The sequence below is a fragment of the Parasteatoda tepidariorum genome, chromosome 9 (assembly GCF_043381705.1).
Source record: "Parasteatoda tepidariorum isolate YZ-2023 chromosome 9, CAS_Ptep_4.0, whole genome shotgun sequence".
In the NCBI taxonomy this organism is placed as follows: domain Eukaryota; kingdom Metazoa; phylum Arthropoda; class Arachnida; order Araneae; family Theridiidae; genus Parasteatoda; species Parasteatoda tepidariorum.
This window is the reverse complement of record NC_092212.1, coordinates 61802670-61826335: the sequence shown is the minus strand read 5'-3', so window position 1 is coordinate 61826335 and position 23666 is coordinate 61802670. Positions and strand designations below refer to the sequence as shown.

The following is a 23666-nucleotide window of genomic DNA, read 5'->3' as shown; positions in this document are numbered from 1 at the left end:
GTGCAGTTCAAAACATGAGATATTTGAAAAGTAAATAAATAAATAACATAAATTCATGTCAGTAAATGCTAAACACAGTCACAGTCAAGCTATTTCATTTCTCATTGAGAAGAGTCATTAAACACTGCAAACTGCAGGAAGTATTTAAAAGTAATCTGTCGAAAACTGTCATGACAACGAAGATTGACAAGCACTTCATTTTCCGAGACAGGCGGAGCTACACAATTATAAAGGGAACTCTTTTATTACGCCTCACTCTGCTGTTGTAAACGATATACAAAGATGGCGCCGGTGTTCAATTCCCTGGCTTGCGTTCTTGAGTTCGAATAACAGCGAAAACTGATTCGAAAGTGGATTTTTCGTTCCTAAACATCACATTCACGGCTTGTTAGGTACATCAAATAAAGGATAGCTTTATTTCGCTTATTTTTATAATTTATTTGTTTATAATTTTATTTTTGCCTCTCACTTGACGTTGACCTTCTGAGTTTTGGTTAAGAACTATTGTTTCTTTTTCATTGATTGCAAAAAGTAAAAGTGATTAACTTTACAGACAACGCCATTTTTAACTGCGCTGACTTAGTTACTTTTTTCGTTCTGATAGTTATACCTCGAATGTCAGCGATAATGATACTTATAATCGTCAAAGGTGTCTATGTAAAGTAAAAGGGTTATAAGCTACTCAATAGGTAACATGTTTTAAGCATAACTTGTTCCCCCTGTTACGAAAAGTTTATCTTACGAAATTGGCGGAAGTTCTTGCGAAGGACATTTCAACTGATTGCGAGCGTAATTCGCTGAAGATAGTGCAGTGCATGTAAGCCAAACTATTGGTGAATTAAAATGAAAAAATAATGAAAATATAAATCGTATTTAGAAACCGATTTTATCTCTCAACCAAAAATCCCGTACAACAACGTTCACGTTTTACACTTTGAGTGGAAAAAACGTGATGGGCAGAGCCTTTTGACTGTTTTCTATTCAGTGTAAATATTCGCCTCAAAATTGGCAGTCAGAAAAAAATGTTCAACATATTGAGAAAATCTCAGTTCAAGTGTGAATAAGATTGAAGCAAATATTTATGATTTAGAAAGGTCGGTGAACAGTTTATTACGCTACGTCACAAAGTGCAAAAATTTCGCGTTATCTATAAGAACCAAAAGAAATCTCATATAAAATGCTAACATGTATCAGCTAGCTGTAGTGTTGCAAAGTGCCACTTGTTTATTATGTTAAAATTCTTTTAATATTTCTGCTCTTTTGTGTTAATCATTCAATTGTCTAAACTTTTTTTATTAATTGTTTTAATAAACTGCATGATTCGTGTAAAATCATTACTATTACAATAAAATAATTCATAAGAGAATTTGATATTACCACGGCAAATTTATCACTTTAATTCGTTTTGTAACTAAAAAAATTAACATATTAAAATTATTTTTTTAAAAAAAAGCATAAAAATGAAAATAACTTTTGAAGTTTCCTAAATTCTGAAAGAAAGAGATCAATTGTTTTATAAGCTGCTTAATGTGAAATCGAATGAATCGAGTCTAAAAGCATTACAGACGATCAGGTGCTCTCTCTATCTATTTATCGATCAATTTATCTATCTATCTCATTTTTCAATGGACAACTAGTCAACTTTTCATTTTGTGGCGTAGACAAGTTAATTGAGCTTAAAGCTAAAACGACAATATTTACCTAACATTTACTGTGAACATAAACAGAAACAGGTATATTTGTAACAACAGGTATATACTGTAAGAACTCCCCTCGCCACAAAGTCTGAGGCCGTCTGCTGCTATGGAAACAAGAATAGCGCATTTGAGGGAGGGTAGCTTCTCTTCACTCTAAGGCTCACAAAAGATAGAAGAAAAAGATTCTCTTTCTCTCGTCGACAAGAGCCAAAACCTGTTCGAAACGGTGACCCCACGGTAGACGGAAAAAAAGGTCCCGGAAATAAAGGTACGGAAAAAAAGGTCCCGGAAAAAAAGGTACCTGAAAAAAAAAGGTACGGAAAAAAGGGTCCCTGGAAAAAAAGGTCCCGGAAAAAAAGGTCCCGGTAAAAAAGGTACCTCCATAGGGAAAATCTGTAGGGATATTTCCCCTCTCGCTTTCTGGGCAACATGAATGCTTCTCGCTGTTTCAATGAATATTCTTTTTATCTGTAATAATTCAGATTAGATCATTGAGGTAACGAGAAGGGTAAGGGGGGGGGCACTTATAGGCTGGTTGTATTACGCTTTTTTTTAAATTTTATTTCACTTATTTATTCTTCTTTGATTATTTTTTAAAGCAGGAAGATACAATTTAAATTTTTCAATAATATTTTACTTTTTTTTAAAATTTTTTTAAGCGAAAAATGTGTTATTTTCTATTTTAAATTATATTTTGTGAAGAAGTTGCTAATGTGGGGCTTAAAGTAGCCAATCGGGGAAGTTGGGAGGATTTATGTGTTGGATGGTTATTCGTGATTGGAGGTGTAAGTATTGGTGCCTTTTAATTAGAGTAGCGGTATTTCTTTTTTTTATAAGCTGGGTATGTTTAATTTCTCTATTTATTTTATTTTTTTAGGGCAAGATTTAATATAAAATATGCTTTTTTTTTTTCATTTTAAATGATATTTTTTGAAAAGGGTGTTGATATTTATATGAGCCGATTAAGGAAGGTGGGTGGATTTCTGTGTTGGATGTTTATTCTTTAATTGTGGAGAAAGGAAAGTATTGCTCTTTTTTAATTAGAGTCACGGTATTTCTTTTCTTAGAAGCTGGATGTATTTAATTTATTTATTTATTTTATTTTTCTAAGGGGAAGATGCATTTTAATATGTTTAATGTAAAAGATGTTATTTTTTTATTTTAAATGATAAATTGGAAAGAGGGTATAGATATTCATATTAGCCGATTGAGGAAGGTAGGAGGACTTTTGTGTCGGATGCATTTTTTCTTTCTTTTTATAAGATTTTAAATTGTTATAAGAGGTTTCGTCTTTTATTTATTTATTTATAGGTTTTTTATTTCTTATAAGAGATACGTTTATCTCTATTAACTTATTTTATTGTCGAAAATTCTGATTCGGATGGTTGGTGTCATGGAAATATTTTAAGTTCATATTAATTGATATTTAGTTTTGCTAATTGAGGTAAAGGAGAAAGAACATTTAAGCACAATGTTACTTTTTTCCCCTTCCTTTATATGATAAAAAGACTATTTAAATTTTTTTTGTTGTTTCTGTTACAGAATGTGTGTTATTCTTTATTTAACTAATAGTTTATAGAAGTAGTTGACACGACGCTAACGTTATGAATAGTTTTCTTGCCGTTTCATAATTTTGATTCAGATTCGTTAATTAGTGCAAGTAGGAGGAGGAGGGATTTGATGCAAGAAATTTTTTTCATTTCTAAGAAGGAGTTTCTTAAACTAGATATTTTTTTGTTAAATATATTTCTTTTCTTAATTAAACAAGGATTTTTTTAAAACATATGTCAGTTTTTAAGTAATTAGTGGAGATACAATTCTCTGCAAAATTGTTTTCACCCTATTTTAACAGTTATGATTCATTTATTTTGGTAAAATGAGGAGTCTTTTACCAGATAGGTAGTCTTTTAAGGGATTATTTTAATACTGAATTTTATTAAGAATATTTTTTTGTTAATACATTTCATTTTAACACGGTTAAGATTTAATTTAAGATTTCGGCATAAAAAAAATTTAATTTCAAAGAACTTATTCAAACACGCGTTATTTTGCGCTGATAAATTACATTAAATAGCCTGTAACACATTTCTCAGCTATTTTTAGGAAATATATAAGTAAATTTCGCTTTGTTTAAAATCTATTATTTATTATTATTTCTGTTAAGAAATAATAATAAATAATAGACATTTCTGTTCTGTTATGTCTATTTTTATTCAGTTTTAAATATTTTTTTTTATTTCATTAAAGACGGTTTTATTTTTAATTCTTTTTAAAAACAGCATTCATGAAACTACATTTTTTAATAAAAAATCACTTTCTCTATGCACTTTCATTATCAGAGAAATGTTTTTAAAAGGACGATTCTGTTATAATGGTCTAAAACAGGGGTTTCCAACTTACATGAGGCCGCGGGCCACAATTAAAAATTCAAATCAAATGGTGGGGCCACAACTTTATCAAAATTTTATGAAGGACTTTTTCATGTTTGAAAGAACATTAAATATTATTGTCAGATTTTTAATAAGTTGTACAAAACAAAAGTATTGAATTACAAATTAAAATAAGAAGTAGATTTTTAGAAATATTTAATTCTTATTAATAATATTTTTAAAAATATTAAATAAATAATAAAAATTCGGGCTACAATAACTTAGGTTTTTATTAAAACTTACATAGTAGCACACAAAATATTCAATGAGAAAATTGAGATTTGTCTGCTACAACCACCAGAGAATAGATATTTACATTTAAAATTTACAAATGTGTGTGCAAATATTTTCGTCCAAAATGAGTGGTCTCAAAAAGTTAAATCGGATAATTTCTTCGAGAAAATTTCTGATACGCACATGCTAAATTATATTAACAAAATACAAAAAGAAATGAAATAAAATAGAGCTACATACATGATTATTTTTGCATTTGAATAAATATTTTCCTGGGTGTAAAACCTGAGAAATAAATTTTTTTGCACAATTGGTATGTTAAATTTCACAGATACGAAGAAATTAGGTTTTTATTAACGAGAAAAGCATTTTAAACCCATATTGATTCTTTACGAAAATTGTCCGCAAAAAAATGACAACTAGTAAAGTTTAGTCCGCGGGCCACAAAAAAAGGCTTCGCGGGCCGGATGCGGCCCCCGGGCTGCCAGTTGGAAACCCCTGGTCTAAAACAAATATCATTTTAACAAAGTGAATAATATATATTATAAATCAATGATTATCAAATTCAATAAGGTATGTTACAGATTGAATCATGTTAGATGCACTGAAGTGTGCCTTTACCAAAAAACAAGCATTTGTGGCTATATTAAAATTTTTGCAAACAAAAGGAAATTGGTGTTATAAAAAAGGAAAGATGTTTATGTACTTTTTTGTGAGTCTACTGCTAGAATCAGTGCATTTCATTAATCTTGTAAATTTCTGAAGATAGCAATTACTTTGACGTATGTGTACATTAGTGTACTGCAAATGGATGTCCTTGAGGTTTCTTGAATACACCTACAAGAATAAGAGGGGGTTTCACTCTAACAACCCTTTCAACCTTTTTCTAAGAATGTTTCAGCCATTCTTTGTATTTCAGTTTTTCATTCTTTGTCATTCTTTGTATTTCAGTTTCCAGCAAATCAAAGCTGGAGTGCATATCGCACATAGAAAAAAGAGGAGCTATGAAACTCTTCAAAAAAGGTTGAAAACACTTTGCGTTAAGTTTTTAAACCAAAATCTAGACATCCCAGAATTTTTAAGTTCAATAGCTAATAATCTAAGAAAGAAAAACATGTAAATTTAAAAACTAACTAAATTTAAAACCCCTAAAAACTCAAAATTGTCAACATACAAAATTTTCATTCATTTCCAATTTCATATTAAAATCTGTATTCATTACTTTAGTTTATTAATTTTTTTGAATAGCTAAAAATGATACTACATGGCAGTTTTAAATAAAGCAAATTTTATATTTAAATATTCCTAAATGTAAGTTTTTAATTTTCTTTAACATCTAAAAGACATACCATTTAAAAAATTTATAAGATATTTTAACGATGATATGTAATACCTTTTTTGCAGAGTTTCATAGCAATGAACTATTTATGTTTTTGTATATTGTATATTTGTGAATTTGTATATTTTAAACATCGAAATCGTCATTATTTTACAAAAAAATAAAAAATTTTCCTCTAATGTATTCCAATCAAGTTATTTTTTAATTTTCTTGTGTTTTCAAAAAATAATGTCATAAAAAATGATGTTTATAAATATATTGTTGTAAGCAGAAACAAAGTTCTCCATATACGTCTAAGCTGAAGTTTTTAGAGGAATAGTTAAAAAAGTTGTCAACTACGTCATAAAAGGTTTGTGATATATTTTATTTTAAATTGAAAAAACTGATCTACTTATAAAACACATCTTATTTAATTCAACTTTATAAATATTAAAATAATTTAAATCCAATGAAAATGTAATAAAAATAATTACATATTTCAGGCAATATTACTGTATTATAAATTACTTTCTAGCAAATGCATAATGGATGCACAATTTTTGTTCAAACTAATTGGAAATTGAATATAAATGAATCATAAAAAAAATAAAGAAAAATACATGAAAAAAAAAAAAAAAACAAATCAAGCATACTAATTTTTTTTATTTACTTATTAAAAAAGCAATCCTACTTTAATGAATGGTTTCTTTTTTTCTGGAAATTTCATAATTACAAATTAAAATATGTAAAAGACCAGATATTATAATACATATATACATTAAATGACTAATATATATTTAAGTATTAAAATAACATTCGATTCAATACGAAACAATGATATTTTTAAAAAAACCAGCTGACTTAAATCATGATTAAATCAATGAAATCCTGCTAAAAATATTCAATAAGGTTTGCTTCTGATAAGTTTCCAGCATTTTGATTCTAATTTGCTCTTAAATATAGTACATTGAATAAATGTTAATTGTGAATGTAAATAAATGTGAAAAAAAATTCATTAATTATAATACTACGTTGTAATGCAACGTTAAATAACCTTTTACGCTTCAATTAGTAAATTAATTACTAAAGATGTAAAGTAATTAAAATGATAGTTGTTACTGTTTAGATAATTTTTTAAGTTGTTCTTATTGCCAATTAAATAAATAAGAATTATTATCTATTTAAAGAGAGAAATAAGCGAATAACACCACCATTACCACCAATCAAATGCTCAAGAGCCGCACCGGGTTCGAATGCCAGAGCCGGCGGGTCAATATGAAGATGCACTCAGTTCGCACTGATCACAGTACTAATGTAAAATATCCTCTGTGGAAGACAGATTATGGGTTAGAGTTCACTTGCCGTCAGTCTAACCGTGGATGGTTTTCGTGGTTTACACTATATGTAACGCACATGCTTTTAAGTTCCATTGAAAAGTCCCCACGAAGGCAAATTTCTCCCAATGCTTGATCTAGGAGTTCTCTTTGTCTTCTGGGTTGAGTTCACTTTTATAAGACTACGTAATTGAACATTAGTAGCCTTTTAAAAGCAATTAAGACATTACAAATATTTATAATTTTTAACAAATTTTAAAAAATAATCGAAAATAATTTTTAGATTTATTCACTAAAATAATGAAAATAAAAAGTCACTAACAGAGAAAAAATCTTTAAGAGAAATGGCACCGAAAATTGAAGTTTTTAAAACCCAAAATATAAAAAAGAAAAATATGCTCTCGAATTCGATAGCAAATGATATTTAAACATTAACCAGATAGTGGATATAGAATGCTCTGCCTTGTTTATTGCAATATCTTTTTAGATAAATTATAATTTTGTCATATTTTAGGGTTTAAATTATAAATTCAATAGTTAGGGGATATTATGTTTTAATAAATCAAAAACTTTAAAAAAAATTTAAATCAAAAACTTTTTCTAAACTTCATTTTTTCCCCCAATATTGTAAACAAGAGGTGGCAAACAGTGGGTCAAGTAAGACCGTCAATGCATAAACCGATTCCCAAACATGCCATTGGTTAACTGAAACGGTTCTGTGCTATGTTATCAATTGTAACTTATTACAAAATAAAAAAAAGCGAAAAATGAAAGAAAATGACACCTGTCAAAAAATACCTGTCAAAAAATTTCTATTAGAAGCGTTATAAGCGAAACACATTAATTTTACTCCCCCTCCCCTAAAAGTTTCATGTAGCCTGATAACACTTTTTCAATAGATAAGAGTCAAGATTCCCGGTAGAATCATGATCTTAGAAAATAAATAAACAATTTTATTGAACATTTTCATATTTAATTAACTTTTTAAGAATAAATGCATAAATAAGAAACAAAAGTTGGATAAAAAGCTCTTTGAACACGCGCGACACGCAAAAAAACATGCACGGAACAGCAAAAAGCGCTTCAATCCAATCTTCTCATTTAAAATATTTTCCCCTACAGAATTTTCCCTACACAGGTACCTTTTTTACCGGGACCTTTTTTTCCGGGGACCTTTTTTTCCGTACCTTTTTTTCCAGGTACCTTTTTTTCCGGGACCTTTTTTTCCGTACCTTTTTTTTCCGGTACCTTTTTTTCCTAGGATCGACCCCACACCCCTACTTGAAATAGTGATACCTCGTTACCATAGTCACCGCCACTGGTCTAGACGAATGTCTAGGGGAGTTCTTACTTTAGACACACTATATAGTGCGACTTTCAGAAAACTCCTCCAGACATCCGTTTCGCGTCGTGGCGGGTACCAAGGTTACGAGGAAAAGTCAATTCGACTAGGGGTGTGGGGCGAATAGAAATTGTCTTAATCTTGACTTAGCTTCAAGCTTTTAGTCTGGAGGAGTTCTCCTCAAAACTACACAAAACTGAAGCGTGCGAAAAGGTTTCTCAAACAGACACAAAGCAGAGCTTGTTACGTATTAGAACCGGTTGAGCATTTATTTCCTGGCTTTGGAGATCTTCCCAAAATGAGGCAAATGTTTACATTGAAAATGAAACAGTTAAGAGGCTCCATTCCATTCTATTTTTTTCTTCTTTTTTTTTTAATCATGGGTACTTGACTCAACTAGACATTTTCTTTTCAAATCTCAACATATCTTTCTTTTTTTTTGAAAAAAAAAGCTAAACAATTTGCACCAATTAGGTTGCATTAGATAATTGATTTCAATTTCATTTATTATTATGAATAATTGATTTCAATTTTATTTATTAGTACAGTTATAAAAAAAAAATTAACGCAAAAAGTAAAAAGTCAACATGAATAAAAACAAACCCACACGCTTTTTATATTGCTTTCATTCAATTTACTTAGCCTTTGAAGAAAAACATCTTGTCAAAAAAAAAAAAAAAAAATCCCTTTTCGCTTCAAAGATCTTATTTTTCTTATATTTGGTCATATTTACTTATGGCATAAAATTTCTTTCTTCGACTGGAACTGATGGGATGATGAATAGAGCTTTGAAACATGATAATTTTTCGTATTTTTCTTTTTCTAATTACAAATAAGCATGACTCACTCTTTCTACGATATCACAGTGATAAAGTCACTGAGCAAAGGACCACGTTTTTATCCACAATGGCGAAAATAATACTGACCATATAGTCACTACTATGGTGCTGGTCTTAAAAAAGTGGAGCTTTACCCCCCACCACCTCCTTAGCCGACAACTATAGTTTGTCTATGGTAAGAACTCCACCCACCATAAAGTCTGAAGCCATCTGCTGCTATGGAAACAAGAATAGCACATTTCTGAGAGGGTGGCTTCTCTTTACTCTAGGGCTAACACAGTAGACCGAAGAAAAATTTCTCCTTTCTCTAGCTGACATGAACCAAAACCTGTCCTTAACAACTACCGCACATCCCTACTTGAAATAGTTATACCTCGTTACCATGGTCACCGCCACGGATCCAGACGAATGACTAGGGTAGTTCTTATTTTAGACAAACTGTAAAAGGAAGTTACGAAAGAATTGTTTACTTATCTGCGGTTTGCATATAGTGCGACTTTCAGGTGAACTCCTCCAGACGTCCGTATCGCGTCGTGGCGGATACTATGGTTACGAGGAGAAGTCACTTTGAATAGGGGTGTGGGGTGAATAGTTTTGTCTTAATATTAGAATAGGTCGTCGTGAGTAAACCAATCGACACCATCTTTCCTCCATTTCACCCCCATTAGAAATGCGCTCTTACTTGTTACCGTAGTAGTAGACAGCCCCAGAGTTTTAGTCTGTAGGAGTTCTCCTCAAAGCCGTACTATAGAGGTAACTCTATGACTGTTTGGCTGAATTAACTCTATGACTGTTAGTCTATTAAAAAAATTCCTCTCTCCAGTTGTCCGGAGCCCTATCAGTGACAATGGTTACGACTATTTCAACAAGAGGTGCGGGATAAGCAATTTGAAAAGCTTTGACTCGAATCGAGATTATAAAATGCTATCGTCTTTAAAATAAGTTTATTTAGCACGCAGCGTCTACCCTATGGCGAGATGAGTCCTTTAGTTGTTCGGTGCTTTGACGACTGCGAGTTTCCGTAAAATCCATTGAGTAGAGCAGGGGTTTCCAACTGGCGGCCCGCGACACCTTTTTTTGAGGCCCGCGAACTAAAATATATTAGCTGTCATTTTTTGCGAACAATTTTCGTAAAAAATCTATATGGGTTTAAAATACTTTTCTCGTTAATAAAAACTCAATTTCTTCGTTTCTGTGAAATTTAACATACCAACAGAGCAAAAAAATTTATTTCTCAGGTTTTGCATCAAAGAAAATATTTATTCAAATACAAAAATAATCGTGTATGTTGCTCTTTTTTATTTAAATTTTTTTTTTGTATCGGAAATTTTCTCGAAGAAATTCTCCGATTTAACTTTTTGAAACCACACATTTTGGACGAAAATATTTACACACACATTTGTAAATTTTAAATTTAAAATGTAAATATCTATTCTCTGGTGGTTACAGCAGACAAACCTCAATTTTCTCATTGAATATTTTGTGCGTTACTATGTAAGTTTTAATACCAACCTTTTTAAAGTTTTATATCTTAACAATTTGATACCTGTTGCACATTAATTGCTTAATACATAGGTGCACATTAAAGTTATTGTAGCCAGAATTTTTCAATATGCAATTAAATATATTTAAAAATCTGCTTCCTATTTTAATTTGTAATTCAATACTTTTGTTTTGTACAACTGGTAAAAATCTGACAGTAATATTTAATGTTCCTTGAAACATAAAAGAGTCCTACACAAAATTTTGATAAAGTTGCGGCCCGCCATTTTATTTGTGTTTTTAACTGTGGCCCCCGGCCTCATGTAAGTTGGAAACCCCTGGTGTAGAGCATAGACAAGTATATTTTATCAGTAATTAACATAAAATAACTTTGATACATCGAGATATGTTTCACATAACAACAAGGAAATGTCAGCCTTAATAGGAAATAAATAGTAACCAATAAAATGCTAAAATCAATAAAAAAATTTAAAATTAGCAAAATATTCTTATTTATTTATTTCAGTTTATTATTAAAAATGAAAGTTAGGGTCACAGTGTAAGCATATACCAATAATTATAAATAAATAATTAAATTGTTTTTAAAGTTTAGGAGCATACTTTATCACATTTACAACATTACTTGCTTCTTGCACATTTATTACCCGCACATTTATTCTTGCACATTGAGGGCCTTGGCCTTCTCAAGAAGTCTTTTCAAGCTAACCTTTTTTTACTAGTGTTTTCCAATTTTTAGTTTTTAAGATCAAAAGGTCTTTCTCTAGGTCATCTATCCATCTCAAATTCGAGCCGGGTGTGAAATTCGAATTGATCAGCTATCGCTGGGATACGAACCCGATTAACTTCATTGTAAGAAGAGCACTCTTTTCTCTATGTTAATCATTAAAAATATGAGTCATCTTAGAACTTTTTTTTCGCTCATTACTTATTTATAAATACTTAAATTTATTTCTTAATACAACGTAACTCGAATAATATCATATAATTAATACTTATACTTACATTTTTGATATTAATTTAAGTTTTTTTGTTGTTGCTATATGCAAACAATACTCAAAAAATACCTTTTATCTTGTTTATTTATAGTTCAAAAACTATATAATTATGCTATAATATAATTATATAATGTTGTTATATTATAATATTAATTGTACTTACAGTTTTAATATTGTATAGTTTTAGAAAGAAACTAATTAGGTAACTTTCCACCAAATTCGGAAGTCTTTAAGCTTCGCATTTAGAAAAGTGCGTCTTTTGTGAATTTTATTTTCCTCGCATTTTTTTTATTCATAAACTCTTACATTCATTTAACTCATTAAATCTTAGTACCTTAATTAATGAAAAATTGATCAAAAATGTTTTATATCTAGTTCTGTTAATTAACGCTTTTTCTTAAGAACATAATTATATAAAATAATTTAAAAGAATGTATGCATTTTTAGAGTATATATTTAATCCAAAAATATAATTCTGATTTTCAGTGTGTTGTGAGTGCCAAAGTAACTAAATATTTTTAAGAAAATTAATGCTACAGCTCTGAAGGTCATGCATTTTTCAAATTTCATAAATTAATACTTGTTTTTGTGTTTCGGAAATAAATAGCAGTCCATAAATTTGGTATGTTTAACGTTCAATTATTGAAGCGGCGTTGTCCTCTCCTCCCTAAATTAAAGGTTAATTAGTAAGGATTTTAGAGCTATAAAATCTGCAAGGCATAGGTTATCAAAAAAAAGTGAAATCTAAATTTATAGAACCTTCATACCAGCAACTATATCCTTGAGGATAAATTCTCAAAATTTGAAAATTAAAATTTTAAGAATCTTTAAAAATATTTTAAATTAAAATATTGAAAGGAACAGATAAGTTTAAATTAGATCGTGTATTTTGAGGGAAATGATAAGGATAATATTTGAGGATTTTTGTACAAAAATACTTCAGCAAAATAACCTTTAGTTTTATAATTTCATTCATAGATGGCACCACCAAATTTATAATGAGTTGCTTTCTAAAATAAACTAATCAAATAATATTTAATATTTTTCATTATGTGTGGCGCCATCTTTCACTAACTGCATTAATATAAATAATCTTCGTTTTAAAACAATTGTATCATCTTTTTATTTTCTTATAATTAATGGTCACTATGTCAAATGTTTAACACCTTAGGATTTAATTTAGTGTTAATTTTGATAGATTAATTGATTAAAATGTACTATTCCAATGCATACATTTTCCACAGTTTAATTTTGACATTTTAACAAAATTACAGAACGAGTTCATTATATTTTTCAAGAAATAACAGTTAGTTCCTAAAAATAATGTTTATCTTTTTAATTTTTGAATTATTTCAAATAAATTTTGTATTTATATTTTATTATTTATATTTTTCATTAAAGAAACTGCATTTAAATTATTTCCCAAAACTTGAGTTATGAAATGAATAATAAATATTATAAAAATTAAGCATAAATAATATAAATAAATAAAAAAATATTTTTTTTTTCATTTTTTCTTCCATAACCAACTAAAATTAAAACATATTTTTTTTATTCATCCATTGGTTCCTCTGAACTGTTTATAGTGGTATTTAACTTATCATCAAAGTAGTGGAAATTCAATCTAGTTTAGCCACCACTTACATGTTATAATTTATGTGAGGCATGCATGTATAATTTAATCACATTTATGTGTTTTCGTAAATGTACCATACATTCAAATTTTAAACCAAATCGAATGAAAATTTACATTATCGAATTATGTTTTTCCCCATAAATAAAAGCATTATTAAAGTTAAAAACTCTTAATTCAATGAAAATTTGAAAAATTTATCAATCCGATGCCAAGTGAGATGGATTTCAGTCTTTACATAATTTAAAATAATTTTTAAAAAATCTCATAAAGTCTAACATCATGTTTTATTTCATTTTATAACCGTCGTTGAACAGCCGATCCAATTTTGGGTTTACGACTACTAATATTCAACTTCGTAGCCTTGTTATTTTGAACCTAATACAGAAGACAAGGGAACTCCTAGATCAAGTATTCGCTTTCGTTAGGGACTTTTTTTGATGGAGAGAAATAGCCCAACTGCAAGGAGACTCTAACCCATGGTCCACGCACCACTGAGGATATTTTACATCAGCACTATGGTCGGTGCGAGCCGGGTGCGGAATTTGCATCGACGGGGTGCAGTAAACCCTAGCTACCCTTCTGTATACCTGGTTGCCAATAAAGGTCAGCTGATATTATTCGGTTCGCTGCCACCGCGCCGTTGCTTTAACTCTCATATGGGCCGCTTGAGGGAGATATAAGGAACAACGCGATGTTTTAAACTTAAGCGGGGGTCAGCGGCACATTTGTGGCCCGTACTCGCGGTGTTTGAGTTACAGCTCTTTATCGGGAAACGACTGCCATTTGCGAACATTGCTTAACTTACAGTTACAGCCATTGCTTAACTGACAGTTACAAGAACTTCCCCTTTATTATTTCCAGAAGAAATGCGTTTTAGGAGAGAAGTTCCATCAACCGCCTATGTCTTATGTTTCCTTATTCAGATCTGTTTATGACTCAGTTTAAAACACCAATCAATCAGTTTGATTAAAGTACGCAAGGTCGTTTACGCTTAGCGCTGCGTAGCCAATTCCGGCTTTTTCGAAAAAAATTTCCATTCTTACATCTAATTTGGATTCATTTTTTTCATTTATCATTGTGCCAGCTTTGAATATTCAACAACCATTTTACATTATTCAAGAATTTGAAAATTTCGTTATTTCCGAAACTTTGAGATTTTTAGCGAAAACATTTGTATGTAACTTTTTATCTCAATCAAGGTGTTGAAGTTTTTTACACTAAAAATTGTTTTGAAATGATCGAAATGGCTAGCAATCTGAAGGTACGAGGTCTTGTGAATGTAGTGGATGAGATGGAACATCCCAATCGCGCTCTAACAACTTTTGTAAAGTTGTCGAAGTTCTAAAGAAAACCTTACGATTCCCTCTTTCTGATGTTTTTTATTCAGTAGTTTTCTTAACCACCTAATTAAGAGTAATACTTTTTAGAATTCTGCTTTTTATAATATGTACTAGTATCATTTGCTTACAATTAGTTTGAATTTTTCAAATCTGTCCATTTATCTCTGTTGGAAATCGGTAAACGCTTTCCCAAGAAATCCAATTAAATAAAAATAAAATAATTTTAAAAAAATTAATAAATAAATAAGTACATTTTTCAAGTGGGTTAAAACAATAATAATACTTTTATTTTTGTCACATCGAAAACAAAAATCAATTTAGGCATTTCTTTTTTGCAATAAATGCCAATAAAAATTATACACCCCACTATAAGTTTCCTTTAGATAAGACAAAAAAAAGAATTACAGGTTGACAAGAAATTGCTGGGACAAAGCTTGAAACCAAATATCTTTATCCCTGCGATATCTTGAGATAAAAATGCTGTATGTTTCATGTTATGCTTTCTTGGTCTCAAGATTTCTTTGGAAGCCGAAAATTGACCTTTCAACTGGTTTCTTTTCCAGCACACAGAGCTAGGCACTCAAGAATGATGCGAGTCACATTTTTCTGACTTTTTTAACAGCACAAAAATAGCCACCTTATTCACCAAACTTGAATCGAATGCATTTTTCTGTTTGATCCTACTTGGAGACAAGGGTTTTTTTCAAATCTCGGAGAACTTTGACATACTTCCTTGTGCAACAAACGGGACAAAATGACAGTATTGGTTTATGGCTCGTTGTAAACTTTTTTTGACACGTTTACTGCTGTACATTAAGACCGAATATTGTCACTGTGAAAATTTGTAAATACGTTGCAAGTTATGAGATGTTTTCACATTTAATTGCGAGTTCGGTTTTGATACACTAATAAGTATCAAAATTATATAATTATTTTTCTAGGCGATTAGAATTTTTTTTTTATAAATTTTATTATTTATTTTCTTTTTTCTTGCTTTGTAGATGCCGTATCTCTTAATCTTATCTTTCTGTACTTGTTTATTATAAATATTATGGTTTTAAAAAATAATATATATACTGTGATATAATTCTTAAAATAGAGGAAGTCCAAGTTCAACTGTGTTTTATAATTCACTTCATAAAAGAGAACATTTAAGGAAAGCACGATTTGCGCAAAAGTTGAACGCCTACAACTTCCTGCAGGAGGCCTGTCAAATGAAATTGAACTTTACCTCATTTGACCTCCTAACTGTAACCAAAACATCGACTGAGATACTTGTTCTGTCCTTTTAAAGCTCTCCTATTTAGGTGTCGGCCGAGTTTCCAAAGTTCAGAAGGTAAATGGCGTGAGGAATTATAGCTTTACAGCGCATCTCTCATTGTATCAGTTCCTGCTGTTATATTATTGTTGCATTGGTTGAATAAACCCCATCATTTAAATTAAAACTACATTAACACGTAACTAATTTACATATTACATATAATTAACATGTAACTAACTAAACGTATTTTTTTTAGTTTTATGCAAACAGCTAAAAAAATATTTAAAAAGAAATGAGGAAATGAAGGGTTGAGTGTTTGTGGCTTCTTTTTCCTTCTAACTGACATGATTCCGAAAGTATCTGATATCTAAGGAACTGTAAAAGGGGGGGGGGAGTTATTAATTCAGAAAAATTATTAGTTATTAAAATATTAATTTAAAGAAGTCCCATTTTCTTTATTCTTGCTCTACAAATTATATGCATTGTTACATTTTTCTATTTAATGTACTCTATGTTTCTATTTAATGCTTTCTATGTAATGTTCAATAACTCCAGTCGTCCTTACACATGGAGAATTTTGGTTTAAAGGCTCCCTAAAATGTTTAAGCAAATTTCATTTTTTAATTCTATTATTTTGACCCACGTAATTGAATTTTTTTTTGTGCATATTATATATCATATATATTTCATCAGAGGAGGAAAATATTCAACAAATGAAATCGTATTTTCTTACATTGATTTAAAAGAACATTTAAATCAATTAGCATCACTTTTCATTATGAGTTTTTTTAAATAATTAATTGGTTTTTCAAACCCTTAAATACAATAAATAGTAGCAATAAATGCATTTGTATTTCTAAGGCTAAAGAATCTACATGTTTTCCTAATTATTAACATTCGAAACTATTAATTAAATTTATCGATTCTGATTATTACTATGTTTTTATTAACGAAAATTTGCAATAGAAATTTCGACCGCTATCGGTTACCTAAAGTGCTCTAATTTTAAGTGTAGCTCCGTGCTCGATCCCAATTAAACTCTCCCTGACCTATACAAGAAGAATTTTTGGTCAATTTATTGTTCAATAGATTTATGGTTTATTTTAGTGTCATATCTAGCTTGAGCACTCGGCGCTCAAAATTTTAGCTGGTATTCTGTACTGGATCACAGTTTTAAGCTGCTATCGTTTTCTGACCAATACAAGCAATAACTATTCGATGTTATAGCCGAAATGAATTAATGGTCAGTCAAACTTCTGACCACTTCAAACCTGAACAGAGCATAAAAAGTATAACTGAAGCTCTGTACTGGATGGCATCACGCATTTAAATTGCTCTTTAGTCAGTAAAATCATATTTAATCACTATAACGTAACTGGTTATACGTGGACAAAACCAATCAGTTGGGAATAAATGTTGGATAAAGATGAACAAAACTAAACCGAAACTAAATGAATTGACAAAACTAAAGTCGAGAATAACTGTTGTCTAAAGATGGACAAAACTAAACCAATCAGTTTGGAATAACTGTCTTTTAAAGATGGACAAAACTAAACCAATCAGTTTGGAATAACTGTCTTCTAAAGATGGACAAAACTAAACTAATCAGTAGGAAATATGAGTGGTTTAAAGATGGACTAAAGTAACTTATTAGTTGGGAATAAATGTTGTCTAAAGATGGACAAAACTAAACCAATCATTTGCGAATAACTATGGTTTAAAGGTGAACAAAACTAAATAAGTTGGGAATAACTGTTGTTTAAAAGTGGACAAAACTAAATAAATCAGTTGGGAATAAATGTTGTCCAAAGATGGACAAAACTACAGTGGGGAATAACTGTTGTCTAAAGATGGACAGAACTAAACCAATAAGTATGGAATAACTGTTGTCTGAAGATGGACTAAACTAAGCCAATAAGTAGGAAACAACTGTTGATTAAAGGTGACAAAGCTTAATCAGTTCGGAATAACCGTTGTTTAAAGGTGGACAAAACTAAACGGATAGACAAAACTAAAGTTAAACTAAGCCAATTTAACTTTAACCAGTTTAACTAGTTTAAGTAAACTAAACCAATAAGTAGGGAATAACTGTTGACTAAAGATGAACAAAACTAAATTAATCAATTGAGAATAACTGTTGTTTAAAGATGGATTAAACTAAACCGATCAGTTGGGAATAACTGTTGTCGAAAAATCGACGAAACTAAGTCAGTCAAGTTGGAAATAACTGTTGTCTAAAGAGGCACAAAACTAAGCGAATCAGTTGGGTATAACTATTACGAACTTACAAAAGTTATTTGAATATTTTCTGAATGAGATGCACATGTGATGAAAGAACCTTTTAAGTACACTCTTTTTATACACCTGAAATCTTGCACACCTAAATCCCTGACCAGCTTTCCAAACATAGAACTTTAACTTTTGACAGCTGTTCTGCATACATCATTATCTAATTCATCCTTCAAAGTCGTGGGATGTAATTAACACTATTAAATACTGACACGCTGTACATTCTTCCAAACACTTTCTCCCCAACGCCCACTTAGAAGAAATTAAAGCAATTACAACAAAGGCTATTATTCATTTTTGTGTCTTGATTTGAGGTTTCCATGCCTGGCGGGCTATAATTAATAGCAAATATTGTTTTTTGGCGTACACGAGACACAAAAACAACCTTGAAATTTTGCGAAATAATTACTTGCTCAAGCTGTATTTGCAGTTCTGTCAAAAGTAGGGCTTAATTGACTCGAAGTTTGCGGCGATGAAGAAAAAAACAGGTTGATTTAGTAACAATTTAAATGCAGATCCGTGTTTGTATTATCAAGTTATTTTCATTTTTAAAATACAATCTAACTCGTTTATTACGAACCCTTATTTAGGGAGATCTCTGGTTTCATCAAAAAATATTTTTTAATAAATAGGTGGAATTTACATTAAGAACTATAAAAAAAAATTTCTGTATTTATGCAAAAAAAAAAAAAACTTTGATGGTTTAGCATCAGGAAAGCTAAAGGTCTAGCCTTTGAGGTTACCCAAAATATTTTTTCCAGTGGTCGTGATCTAAAGCAGAGATGCCTATTTGCAACACTTTGAGGGAATTTCTTTTTCTAGTGGTTGCAAACTTTATATTTTAGTGCATGATTTTTATTTCATTAAAATTAATATTGTTTTCCCCATCACTGTGAATAATTAGTTCAAAGATTGAAATTTTGTGGAACTTTGCTCCAGTAGACTCGTGGTGAGAGTTTTAAACTAATGATAAAATCAAGCAATATTCTGAAAGCTTCAGTTTTATACCATTCCTTCAGTTATGTAGTTGGCATCCTCGCAAAAGGGAAATTTTTTAAGAGAATGGAGTTATGATGAATAAAGATCATGAACTTAAAGATGTAACCTCTGGGCTATCAAACCTTTCATATTATAACTGCTTATTATTGTTAGGAGTGAAAAATTTTTGATTAATTTATTAAAATATTAATATATTACTTTTGCAACCACTAAGTAAAAAATATTTTCAGAAAGTAGGGAAATTTCATAGTACCTGATAATCACATTCATAATTCCCTTCAAAAATATACAAAATGGAAATAACAATGGAAATAATAATTGAAATTGATATCTCCGTTATCAAGAATACTAGAAATCATCAATTGCTGCACATTGTTAGAATCTTGGGCATAAATTCAATTTCGTACAAAGTCAAAATTATTTCCACCTCAGTCACATCAGCTCATCTTGATGCCCTGGCATCTTGTTTTATTCTTATGAATGCTGATTCCCTTGTTAACGACATACGTTCCTCACTACCTCTGCACTGCACTTGGATATACATTTTACCCTGATTTGTCCCTCTCAGCCACTGTGGGTTTTCTTGTTCTGTTTTTCATCTTTCCTCTCTACTGCGGTTTTTCTAGCTTTGTTTCTCACCTTTGTTTTTTTCATTGCAACTAAACGTTTTCTATTTCAAATCACTTCTATTTCTTCTCATTCACGCCTAGAAAGTCTTGAAAATTTGCTCCTATTTTTGAGCGCTTGAAATGTGTTGACTGTTATTTCATTTAATACATTTTTGAAGGTAATCTAGTTTCGAATCAACTAATATCTTACCTCTTTTGTATTCATTCGAACAACTATAGATCATGTTTAAATTTCCTATATATTTTATTTTTATATTTAAAGTGATCGCGAAATTTAGGCACTTTAAAAATTTATTTATATAACGTAAAATAATTATGACATCCACTATATACAAATATAAAACGCATATATAAATACCTGATAACACGTTAATGGATGTTAATACTAAAAAAATGAAAAATATTTTAGCGCATAATTAAAGTTAAGTTATCCCTTTATGAGGTTCCCCCTTTACAAGTTCCTAAAATTCCACCAAAATTTTTAAAGTGGTGGCAAAATTTATACTATAACAAATTTTTCTTTATTTCTTAAAATTGATAATTAAATTTGGTTGATATCCACAAAGACTTACGTTTTACATTACTATATTTACTAAAAGAAATTAATTTAAGTCGAAGTGGTTGCGAAAGTTGGAAAGCTTCAAATTGCTGTGATGAGTAGCTTGCTGTGACCATTTGAATATTTTTAGCTCACCATTGGGAGCCTTGCCTTTATTACCACTTAGGCTAAGCCCCTTCGTAAAACAAAAAAATTGGCAGTTATAAATATATTGTATCAATTTTAATAAGATTTTAATTTCCATAATGTATTTTTAAACGTGTTTATTATGCTAGTTTGTCTCAATACTTGATCCAGGAGTCTTGTGCCTTGATCCAAGAGTCCCTTGTCTTCTGGAATAGGTTCAAAATTACAAGGCTGCGGAGTTGAACATTGGTAGTCGTAAACTTAAATTTAGGTCGACTGTTCAACGATGGTTATGAAATAAAATATTATTCGAATTTGAGCAGTGGTGATGGCTCAGGAGATAGAGCGTTCGCTTCCCAATGAGGTAACTCAGATTCGAATCCTAGTGGTGGCTGGTTGATACGAATTCTGCTCCCGCCTTGCCACGGCCACGGTGCTGACGTAAGATATTCTCAGTAGTAGATGGGCCATTGTTTAGAATCCCCTTCTCGTCGGGCGAACCGTGATAGATTTACGAGGATTTTCTAGCGGTATAGCGCAACGGTATAGGTAACCCAGATTCGAATCCTAGTGGTGGCTGATCGATACGAATTCTGCTTCCGTCTTGCACTGGCGGCAGTGCTGACGTAAGATACTCTCAGTAGTAGATGGACCATAGGTTAGAATCCCCTTGTCGGGCTAACTGTAGGAGATTTACGTGGATTTTTCTTTCCATGTAACACAAAGGTAGTTAGTTCCAGTAAAAAGTTCTCCTCGAAAGCTAGTTTGTTCCAATGCTTGATCCAGAATTTCCCTTGTCTTCTGGGTTGGATTCAAAACTAAAAGTCAGCGGAGTTAAATAGCAGCAAATCCTCATGCAAACCCTTTTCTATGTCGGTTGCGAAATAAATTTTAATTATTATATATATAATATAAATTAATTGTAAGTAGATAATTATTTAAAACGATAAAAACAAATTTATTTTCCATAATTCTTACATAATTGGGTTATAAAGGTTCCTTTATTTTTCTACAGGTTGTGGTATTAATGAAATTAGTCAGCTTAGTTGAGAGATGAGTTAGGCACGTGACCCGCATTAGCAACTCTCCCTGTTACTCGTTAGTGAAGGTTTTTTAGTTTGACACCACAACCCTTAAAGAGAAATTTCAGAGACCTTACGAGTTAGCAAGTCAAATTCATTCACATCTTTCAGCTGGCGTTACTCATACCTTAAAAGAGAACTTGATTTAGTCCGAAAGTCACGTATCTTGCAATGAATTCAGTGTTCATTTCCTTATTCCACGATCAGACTTACTTTTCTAAGAAAAAGTCACGAATTGGATTTTTAATATTTATACACCTCTGACATGAATTAAGAGGTCTCTTTGTCGTCCATCTTGTTTTTAAACATACATCGAAAAATTCGAATTTCTGTTGGATGCAAAGGGGGGAGGACGCCAGAGGAAGAAAAAAGAATCCGAATTTCCGAGATTTTATCACAAAAAAGTTATGAGTCAATTTTTAATGATTGTTTATTTATTTATTTTCATAATCGTCGTTGAACAGCAGACCCAATTTTTGGGTTTAAGACTAATAATGGTCAACTACGTGCGACCGGTCTGTGTAGGGGTTAGGGAACAGCCCTTGCATCAGAAAGGTTCCGGGTTCGAATCAAGGGCAAGGCATGGATGTACTTTCCTTCTCTGCACTATCTGTCCTTACTGTGGGAGTGCCCTTCTGATGCCTGTATGATGTAAGTCATTCTCCAGGTGGGCATTGAAAAAAAACGTAGCCTTGTAATTTTGAACCCAATTCAGAAGACAAGGGAACTCCTGGATCAAGTATAGGGAGAAATTTGCCTTCGTGGAAGACTTTTTGATGGAGTAAGCTCGCATTTACGTTACATGAAGAGGAAGACCACGAGAACATCCCTCGGTTAGCATGAGACAAGAGGACTCTAACCCATGATCCCGTCTACCACTGAGGATCTTTCACGTCAGTGTGGTCGGGGCGAGCTGGAAGTGGAATTCGTATCGACCATCCATTGCAGGGATTCGAACCCGGTTCACCTCATTGGAAAGCAAAGTCATTTATTTATTTTGATATAATCAGCTACACTGCAAAAAATTAAGGAACCTTTTAAAATTAATAAAAAATTTTAAAATATTGATTTTGTGGAATATATGGCAAAAGATTGAAAACATGTTTATGACTTTTATCTTTTTTTATTGTCGTTCTCTATTAATTTTGTCAGATTATTCTGAACCTGCCTTGCATATTTTCAGCGTCAACAAAATACAAAGAGCAATAAAACCAGGAAGCGCCCAAATGTCACAACCTGTACGTGAAAGATAATAAAACATTAATGAATCGCGTTCGACGAAACAAGAGAATTTCCGCTTGTCCACTCACTCTATGTCCTAATTTTATCCTTCCAAACGATAAACGAGTATGGAAAAAAAAACTGGCTTTTCGAATATAAAGTTGGAATGAGTTATTGAGCAAACGATTTTTAGTTTTATTCGATACGCATAACAATTGGTAATGGTTTAATAGAATACTCCACTGAAAGCATCGCGTGATGTTAAAAACATTGCAATTTGCTTGTTAAAATGTGGATTTGTCTAATAAATTTGAGCAATTTTGTTAAATTGCATGAGTGAATGAGAAAAATAATATTTTTATTTAAATTTATTGAAATAAACTGTTGAAAAAAAATTTTAACAATAAAAAGAATCTTTTATTTTAAATGAATAGATAAAAACATTTCCCTCACAAGGCGGAAATTGCAAAATGTGCGCTAAGCAAAATATGAATAAATAAATATACTAGGAGGCACCGTCCTCTTCTCGCTTTGCTTAATTACCCCTCTGCAAATGCTGGGCAACCATTAATGTTTTAAACTATAAATTGATAATTACATCAAAATTAAAAATAACTCACTTTGTAGATTTCACAATTTTTTACTATATTGACGCATATTTTTTTTCACAAGTTCTACATTCTGTTCAGTACGATTTGGCAGGCTACGTAATCTTAGCCCTGACATAATCTGCGCTCTAATTCATACCAAAGGTGTTCTATGGTATTTAGATTGGGGCTCTGAGAAGAGGCTCTTAATGCCTTAAGGAAATTGGTGGATATATATATATATAT

The 23666-nt window shown here is 30.9% G+C and overlaps 1 protein-coding gene and 1 long non-coding RNA gene across 2 annotated transcripts in view; both read left to right on the top strand.

Annotated features, from left to right (window-relative positions):
• The window catches only part of LOC107450600 (chromosome bows), a 190303-nt gene that overhangs the window by 1082 nt on the left and 165555 nt on the right, over positions 1–23666 (top strand). The window lies entirely within an intron of this gene.
• Positions 1920–7797, top strand: LOC139426359 (uncharacterized). The gene is made up of 2 exons (XR_011637613.1): positions 1920–5671; positions 5971–7797. It is a non-coding gene; the product is annotated as an uncharacterized lncRNA (long non-coding RNA).